The 9,124-nt window shown below is 35.5% G+C and overlaps 1 pseudogene; it reads left to right on the top strand.

Moving 5' to 3' along the window:
• Window positions 1–1,281: 1,281 nt before the first annotated feature.
• LOC105859913 (olfactory receptor 5P6-like) lies at window positions 1,282–2,226 on the top strand (annotated as a pseudogene).
• The last annotated feature ends 6,898 nt before the right edge of the window (window positions 2,227–9,124 follow it).

Genomic DNA, 9,124 nt, shown 5'->3' on the forward strand with positions numbered 1-9,124 from the left:
TGTCTTTGAGACACTTTGGGTACTTATAGATATTATAAAGATTTTAATTAAAGATTTAAAAATGTAAATGTGATGTAACTATTTGCATAATTGCTTACTTTGCTTATGGACCGAAATGCTTTTAGCTTCAAAGCAACAACATAGTAGACACAGCTTGGGACATAAAGTCAGAAAACTTGGAGATGAGGGTCAACCTAGCCACCAGCTGGATGATCCTTCTTAAGATTTTAGGCTATATTTATTCAGCTATATGTTATGTTGAAAATAATATGATTCATTCTGCAAAATTCCATTTGGAAAACATTGTTACAGTAGGTAGTTACGTGATTTATTCGAATAAATATATTTTAATTATATTGCGAATATTAATCATGTTTTTACATACTGATTACATTCATATTTCAAACTACTTAAAAAACAGTAAAATACTTAATTATAAATATTTTAAAGTTATTTAATGAATTTACAATAAGTGACCTCATTCATAATAGTAATTTGAATTTCCTTTCTGGTAATAAGAGTCGAAAACCGTGTTATTTCTTCCCTTTTAAAAATGCTGTTATTTAACTGATAGATATTTTGAAATATGTTATTAACCAACTGCCTTTTTACACATTAGATGCCTAAAGGCAAAAAAGATAAACTGTAATCCACTTGGTGTCAGGTGTGTTGGACTTCATGGTATTATTTAACTTTACTTGTTGTGTATTTACTAAAGGAATAAGCAGTGACTTCCTGAGTTTTATGTTCTGATTCTACTACTTGCTATGTACCTTATACAAGTTATATAACATCTTTCGCACTCAGTTTATGTTATCTATAAAATAATAATAAAACTAATATTATTTTATGGAAATCGAAACAGACTATGGATACAAATTTCTTAGCCCTATGTTTAACATTTAGTAAACATATAAAAAGTGTAAGTTATTACTCAAGTCTTTATTTAAAAACTGTATATGTATATTTTTATTTTTTTTATATACTCATCAATCTTTTATTGTTATTCACATCTGTTATATTTTTTATAGTTTGAATTTAAAGTAACTTTAACTGGCTTTTTGGAAACAATATGACAAGAAAAGGACATTATTTGAAGGAAGTTTTTCTGGTGTTATGATACAAATAATTTTCAAACCACAGACAGAGTCACAGTTTTAGGTAAAAATGTACTGGTACTTGAATATCTTCCCATGTGTACTAATAAAAACGAAAACAAAATTTTATAAATACTGTACCACTCTCATCACAGGTTCATTTTGGCATCAGCTACATTGTTTCATGGATTACTAGGTAGATATGAACCACACTGCTGTGAGGGAGTTCATTCTGTTGGGCTTGACAGATGATCCAGTCCTTCGTGTCATCCTCTTCATAATCATGCTGTGCATCTACCTGGTGACCATATCTGGCAACCTCAGCACAATCATTCTCATCAGAATCTCCTCCCAGCTCCATCACCCTATGTATTTTTTTCTGAGCCACTTGGCTTCTGCTGACTTAGGCTCTTCATCTTCTGTCACACCCAACATGCTTGTGAACTTCCTGGTGGAGAGAAATACAATCTCCTACCTTGGATGCACCATCCAACTTTTTTCAGGGGTTTTCTTCGGAACATCTGAATGCTTCCTTCTGGCTGTCATGGCATATGACCGGTTTGTGGCAATCTGCAACCCACTGCTTTATTCAACCAAAATGTCCACTCAAGTCTGTGTCCAGTTACTCGTAGTGGCTTACACAGGAAGTTTTCTTAATGCTTGCTCCTTTACCTTTTCCTTCCTTTCTTTATCTTTCTGTGGCCTAAATCAAGTCAATCATTTTTTCTGTGATTTTACTCCCTTAATTGAACTCTCCTGTTCTGATGCCAGTGTCCCTGCAGCTGTTCCCTCATTTACTGCTGGCTCCATCATTGTGGTCACTGTGCTTGTCATAGCCATCTCCTACATCTACATCCTCATCACCATCCTGAAGATGCGCTCCAACGAGGGGCGCCACAAGGCCTTCTCCACCTGCACCTCCCACCTCACTGCGGTCACTCTGTTCTTTGGAACCATTACATTCATTTACGTGATGCCTAAGTCCAGCTACTCGACTGACCAGAACAAGGTGGTGTCTGTGTTTTACATGGTGGTGATACCCATGTTGAACCCCCTCATCTACAGTATCAGGAACAAGGAGATCAAGGGGGAACTGAAGAGACAGCTTGGAAGAAAAATATTTTCTTAGTGACATTTTTTATTTTGTAGGAATTTTTACAGTAATGTCCCATTAATTACATAGTAAAATGAAATCGCGTGTCTGTGCTTAAAATGTATCTGTTCATGCATCATTAGCCAGTTTGAAAATTTTTAGTATATTAGGGGCTAGATTTTCAGATCAAATAGTAAATCAATGGTTCACGGGGAGTTTTCTTTAATAAAATAAATTTATAATTAGGATAACATAATTTACATGAAAATATACTTAATCTGTTTTAAATCCTTTCAAATTTTATTCATTTCTTTCCACAAGTTCTTCTCTATAGTAAGTTAAGGTTAGTATATTTCTAAACCCTTACACTGTGTCCATTTTCAAAATCAGCTTATCCTGAGATAAGCTTGCTAATTATAGTGATGACTGAGCACATTCTGAGAGGAAATGACAAAGTGGAACCAAATAATAACATTGCTGGAGACGTTATTCTTGCAGAAAGTTTACCTGCTGGAAATGAGTTTTGTGGACTCATAAAATTCTGGTCTGTGCTCCTGGCCTCTGGTTCTGGCATAGTGACATGGCTCCTTAGAGGGGAACAAGAAGAGTTGTCTCTAACTGTCCTGTGAATTTCTCTGTCAGGTCATAATATATGATTTATTTTGCTGGAATGAGGAGAATTCCTGAATTCTCTAGGTCCTGAGTGTCACAAAAGTAAGCAATAATTACCAGGAGGATAATTGAATTGCAGGGTGTCTTTGAAATTGTGAAGAAAAACCTTTTCAGTGACTTGTTTGTAGTCTCACTCATATTGTACACAATAATCTCCAGGGTACTTACCTGTTTCCCCCCTAAAATTCTGACTAGCCCCTGGAGAGAGAATGTATCAACCTCCACAAGGGAACAACTACCACATCTTTTTCCCTTTCCTGTCCTCTCCTTAGTGTTTCAGACATAAATTCTAGCTTTTTGCTGACAGGATCATGGGATATTGATCATTTTATTCATTCATTTGTTCTTTTGTACATTCAAAAATTATAATAAAGTGAGTTACTGATATTCCAAGAACTATCCTATGCTATTGGGGATGTAAGTGAAAAACAGCCAAAGATGTCTGCCCTCATGAAATTTATCTTCTTTGATAGAGTTTAGACAATACAACTAGTAAGTAAGTGATAGTGACTAGTAGAAAGGGATGAGTATTACTGAGAAAGAAAAAATAGGGCAGTGCATGAAAGGTTGATATGCCAGGGGCAGGAAGTGATCACTGCAGTTGTAACTGGGTACATAACATCTGAGCAATGATGACAGAAGGTGAGGACGGTTCGTGTTGAATATGGTGATACCTGTGAAAGGTTGTGTGAGTCTAAACTTCTACTCAGTCATGTAATTTACATTTGAGATTTCTGTTCCAGCATGGCAGGGTTGGTCATTTTAATCAATCCCCTGGTGGGAACAAATAAAAGAAATGATGAAGCGTTAGATATATTTTAAGTGTCACTTTTCAGCTTACAGGATAATTAGGAATTGCCTCACCAGAAAGTGTAAGGACCCAGAGAAGCAGAGCTGACACTCAAAAATGCTTTTGCCAAGGGAGAATTTGCCAAGTGAGAAGAAAGTGCTACTAATCTGTGCTGTGGATTGAGTGTTCTTTGGGGTTGAGAGGAATACAAGTCAAAGCGTAGGGCATGTCCAGCAGCGAAGTCTCATTGATACACCTCACAAATTTCCTCGGGGTAAGGGGAGACCTGAAGTAACCAGCCTGGCATGGATTAACAGCTTAACAGCCCTGGAGGTCTAGGGATCTCAAGCCTTGAACTTGGATGTGATGTTTAAGGACAGGTGAACTGAATAAGCAAACAAACAGTCCAAGCTTCAATTATTCCCACCAATAATTATTCAAACACACTAAACAGCATACAGTGAAAAATAATGACTGTCACAAAAGCAATAAGATACCAAACATGGGAGCCAGTTGCAATGCCAGAAAATAGAAACAGAACAATTAAGATTTAAGATATGATGATATCTCATTGTGGTTTTGATTTGCATTTCTCCAATGATCAGAGATGTTGAGCATTTTTTATATGTTTGTTGGCTATTATTCTGTCTTTTGAAAAGTTTCTGACCTAACCCCAGTGAGATTGGCCTCTATCAAAATATCCCAAATCAACAAATGCTGACGTGGATGTGGAGAGACAGGAACACTCTTACACTGCTGGTGGGACTGCAAATTAGTGCAGTCTCTGTGGAAAAGAATTTGGAGATATCGCAAAAGCTAAAAATAGAAATACCATTCGATCCAGCAATAGCACTATTAGGCATCTACCAAGAGAACAAAAGATATTCTATAATAAAGACATTAGCACCCAAATGTTTATGGCAACAAAATTCACTATTGCAAGGATGTGGAAACAACCCAAGTGCCCACCAATACGTGAGTGGATTATTAAAATTTGGTATATGTATACAATGGAATATTACTCAATTATGAGAAACGAAAGTGATCTAGCACCTCTTGTATTTTCCTGGATTGAGCTTGAGTCTATTATCCAAAGTGAGATAACACAAGATTGGAAGAATAGGCTCCACATGTTCTCGCCATCAAATTGGCACTGACTGTTTAACACTGTGGTGCTTAGATAGTAGTAATATTCTCCAGGGATTGGGGAGGAGGGGTGGGGCGTAAACTCACAACTAAAGGACATGGTGAGCATTGTAGAGGGGAAGAGCTTGCCTGTAACTCTTGCTAGAAAGAGGCAAAGACATGAAATGTAACCAAAAGGTTTGTACCCTCATAATATCCTAAAATAAATAAATAAAATAAAATAATTTTTTAAAAAGGGTGATGGGCACACTTATAGCTGTGAACCAAGAAATACAAAAGCAATTCATGTAACCCAAACCATTTGTATATCCTTAAACAAAACAAAACAAAAACAAAGCAACACAAAAAAAATCCTTGATTTTTGGTAAATGTTGAATAGAACTAATAAATATGTATAGCATATATAAATTATAATAACATACAATGAAACTATCATACAATTTACCCATTATTTAGCTGACCAAAACAAGTAACACTATTTTTAAGGCTTCCTGCATGCCCCTCCTTAACCCAAGTCACTGCATTCCCTTATTGGAGATAACCACTGCCTAAAAGATGCTGCTTAATATTGTCCCACATCTTTATAGTCTTTATAGTTTTACTACATTTTTGTATCATTAAATAATAGATTATTTAATTGTGAATTTTAAAGTTTTATACAATTTTACATGATGAATTTCTGCTATATTATTTTATGGTTTACTTCTATTACTCAACATTATGTTCCTGAGATCCATTCAAGCCATCGAGTATAGCTGTAAATTATTTATTTTCTCAGTTGTATATTATTCTATCATATGAATATGCTCTGATATATTGAGTCATTCTCAAATATTGCACACTTGATTTTTTGTGCTACTGCTATGTTATTGTTGAAAATAATCTTATACATATTTTTTGTTGCAAACATGGAGGATTTTTTGAGTGTGTACCTATAAGAATGAGAAAACACTGGGCATAGGGTACATGTAGTCTCAAGTTTACTAGCTTATGTTAAATCATTTTTGAAATGCACTGAATAATCGTTTTCAGATTGTTTTTCATCCTTGCTAACAGTTAATATTGTGAGATTTAAAAATTATTTTCTATCTGGTGAGTATGAAATAACTCAGTTATTTTAATTTGCATGTTCTTGATTACTAATAAAGTTAAGCATATGTTCATATGTTAAAAAAAGACTGAAGATATGGGAATAGATGTATCATGATATTATTGTTTAAAAAGATAACAGATCATTTTAAAGCATATACAATCACAGGAACAAAAAAGACTAAATAGTAGGCAGACAACCACATAGAACCTGAAAAGTGACAAATCCACCACGCCTGAGGAGTTACGCCGGACATCTCCCTTTGGTGAGCGCAGCCCTCAGAGGTCTTCACACGGGATCCCAAGTCACAGCACAGACAGAAGCCCCGTGCAAGCTTGGAAGTTTCATGACCCTAATTGGAGCCAATATGTTTTATAACAATGTCTGGTACAGTTCCTGGCTCCCGGCAAACGTTGTTTCTAGTTATAAGAATCATCGCAATCAGAGAAGTATAATGTATCAAATAGAATACATTTTACATATTATTCTGAGATGGCTATTCCTCTTCTCTCACACCTAATGTGCTTGTAAACTTCCTGGTGAATATAAATACACCCACCTTGAATGTGCTATTCAGCCGAGTTCAGCTGTCTGCCTACTATTTGCAACACCTGAATGTTTCCTTCTGGCAGCCATGGCATGTGATTGTTTTGTGGCAATCTGCAATGCACCGCGTTATGCAACCAAAATGTAAACACAAGTCTGTGTCCAGTTACTTGTAGTAGCTTACACAGGTGGTTTTCTTAACACCTCCTCCTTTACCTTTTCCTTCTTTCCTTTATTCTTCTATGGACCAAATAGTGTCGTTCGTTTTCTCTGTGATTTTGTTTCTTTAATGGGACTCTCCTGTTTTTTATTTTATTTTATTTTATTTTATTTTTTTATTTCAGGGTATTATGAGAGTACAAACATTTTGGTTACATTTTATGTCTTTGCCTCTCCTGAGCAAGAGTTACAGGCATGCCCTTCCCCTTTACAATGCTCACCATGTTCTTTAGTTGTGAGTTTACGCCCCACCCCACCTCCCTAATCCCTGGAGAATATTACTACTATGTCACCAATCCTGTAAAAAGTTCTTCTGAGAAAAGATAGTAAAGAAGCCCTTTCCAAGTCATTTTTATATTTGTATAGCCGAACCTGAAAATTTTGTTTCAAGAGTGGAAAATGACAGGTAAAACTTTCTCATGAACATAGATGCAAACATCCTGAAGAAAATATTAGTAAAAGAAATTCAATGATAATAAAGTTTATTAAAAAGCAACCCAAATTAGATTTATTTCAGGTATTCTAGATTGATTTAATAATTAACATATGAACATTAATCAAAGTGGGATTTTCATCTCTGAATTGAGAAATAGAATTATGAAAAAAAACACATTTGATCACACCTTAACAAGAAAAACCTAGGCAAAATGAAAATCACATTTATATATGCAATGAACCACAGATAGTGGATTCATGGAAACTTTGATGAGCTCATATGTCCATAGGAGTTTGTATACCTGACAGCAGGTGAGTAGTTTGGCCTGCTGCACACTGGGAGACTGAAGGAATGAGGAGGAATCAACCAGTCCTTAGATGACATTGTAGACCACCTGGACAGGTCGAAATTGAGAAGAAATGCAAGTACAAGAAAAAATCATTTCACCCAACAATAGCCTCCAAGGAATTTACCTAGAAATGAGCATCAGAGGAGGAGCTGGTACAGAGAGAAATTGCATAGTCCCACACAGTCTCACAGTAAATGGATGTGTGGGCCTTGCCTATGTTGAATTCATAGGTAATTTAAAACAAACAAAAAAAGAAACCTAAAGTTCCATCCCCAACCTGAATTTCAGAAGTATAATGCTTCTAGAACAAAACATGAGAGAATATCATTGTGACCTTGGATTAGGCCACTAGATTTCCTGAAGTTGTCATCAAAACATTAACCATTAAAGAAAAGATTGTTAAATTGGATTTCCTTAAAATTAAAAACTTTTGTTCATCAGAAAATACAATTAAGATTGTGACAAGACAAACTTCAGAATCAGAGTATAACAAATCTGATAAAGGACTCATGACAGATTACAATAAGAACAAATCAATAAGAAAAGTACAATCTAAGAATAAAACTGGCAAAAGACCTGAAAAGACATTACACAAAAGAGGATATACAAATGGCTGATAGATGCATTTATTAAAATGTTCAAGATGAAAAGTTTAAAATAATGAGAGTGAACACTGCCTGATTACTTCATTGTAAAAACTGGTGTCTCCCCCTGAATTCTATGGTGTCATCCTTTAAAACACTGTGGACAAATAATTTCATCCACCAGAGTGCTGAGTGTCAAGGATTTCTTTAAACTAGTTCCTTCCATATTGTCTTTGTATCCCTGACTGTTTGCAAAGGTTATGCTTTCACCAATTTATATGCCAGGACCATTGAATTGGGTACCTAATATGAAGAAGTGACAGAAGTAGTGGCAAGACCTCTTAAGAGACATTACAAAGAAGGATGGCAGCTGTATTCCAGGCCTGCATCAGCCTGGGTGTCTCAGTCAATAATTTTATTCCCTGGAAATACCAACTGGCTTACTGAAAGAAAGCTCCACTGTGCCTGGGCTCCTCCCCACCAGCACCACGTGGGAGACTTCCCTACTATTCAAAGGCTTGTCCGATAAACCCTCAGAGTTCCTTCTGTGCTACCTGGATTGAGTCTTCTGGTGGAAAAATTGTGAAATAAATTCTTTTGGTTTAGTTTATAGTCGATGGAAATAAAGTTTTCTAAGATGCCAGCATCACTATTTACAAAGATTTGGATAATCCTGTGTAAAAGAGGCCAGGTCTTCCAGAGAATGTGACCAGGGAATGTCAGCACTGACATCAATTGCAATTCCATCGAATACATGATACTTTCCAAGATGCTAATGTATGACATTTAAAAATATATAATAGTTAACTGAAGAAGAAAACACACTCTCTAATCATAGATGCCCTAAATAATGGCAGAGGAGAGAAAAACTGAAACTATATTGTCCAGGTATCATAACCCTAAAATATACACATTTAATTTGAACACAGTAGCTTTTTATAAAAATGATATATTCTGTTACTCTATAAAATTATAAAGTGGAAATTAATGAGCATACTGGTATTGTAAGTTTAAGATAGTTCTTCTCATAAAACAAGGCTACTAGACAACATAAACATCCAACACATATTTTCCTAAAACTACTGTTTTACAATTTCTGGAC

This window comes from Microcebus murinus, chromosome 4 (genome assembly GCF_040939455.1).
Source record: "Microcebus murinus isolate Inina chromosome 4, M.murinus_Inina_mat1.0, whole genome shotgun sequence".
Lineage (NCBI taxonomy): Eukaryota > Metazoa > Chordata > Mammalia > Primates > Cheirogaleidae > Microcebus > Microcebus murinus.